The 724-nt window shown below is 42.8% G+C and overlaps 1 protein-coding gene across 2 annotated transcripts in view; it reads left to right on the forward strand.

Annotated features, from left to right (window-relative positions):
* Positions 1–724, forward strand: part of CR2 (complement C3d receptor 2) — a 44,880-nt gene that overhangs the window by 566 nt on the left and 43,590 nt on the right. The window lies entirely within an intron of this gene.

The raw sequence follows: 724 nt of genomic DNA on the forward strand, positions 1-724 counted from the left end.
CCCCAACCCTCCCCCGACAGCAAACGCCTCCCGGCGGGCTAGGCTGCTAGCGGGGTTTTCTGCGCACTGAAGTCCGCTACTCCCCAGTGAGAGCAACAGAGCCTCCGCTCCCTCCCCTAAACAAGAGCAATACCTGGCTCCCAAGACTGGGTCTCAGATTTTTTTGAACTTTGATGCGATATTGTTAAGTGAACTTTAAATATCGGAGTTACTTTTGAAAGTTGAGGCATTGATTAAAACTATAGTTTTTTTTTCTTCATGTCATTTATCTTCTGTAATGGTGTGAGCTTCCAGAAAGTCCCATTCCAAGATGCTTACGGTATGCAGACCTCAATAACTGGGTGACTTTGGGCAAGTCATTTAGCTTCTCTGACCTTTGGTTTCTTTTTCTGTAAAATGAAGCTTAGTGACAAACTGTGCTACCCCCTCACTGAGGTCCCTGAGTATCACATCAAATTAGTCAAGTCAAGGGCAGAGGTTAGTCGTTACTATCAATATCAGTAAGTCTACTTGCTATTCAAACCGGCTTTATGTAGAGCTAGCATGGAAGTGACCACAGCACAGTTGGTTACGTGCCGGACATATTGCATTTACTACATTTTTTTTTCATTAAGTTACTCTATCTGCTTTCCTGCATTTAACTCTTTACCCTTAATTAAATATTTTCCCAAAGCATTTTCTTCATCTTCTTCCCCCCCCCCTTCTTTTTTTCATACTTCTTACG

This window comes from Tupaia chinensis, unplaced genomic scaffold (genome assembly GCF_000334495.1).
Source record: "Tupaia chinensis unplaced genomic scaffold, TupChi_1.0 Scaffold000627_1, whole genome shotgun sequence".
Lineage (NCBI taxonomy): Eukaryota > Metazoa > Chordata > Mammalia > Scandentia > Tupaiidae > Tupaia > Tupaia belangeri.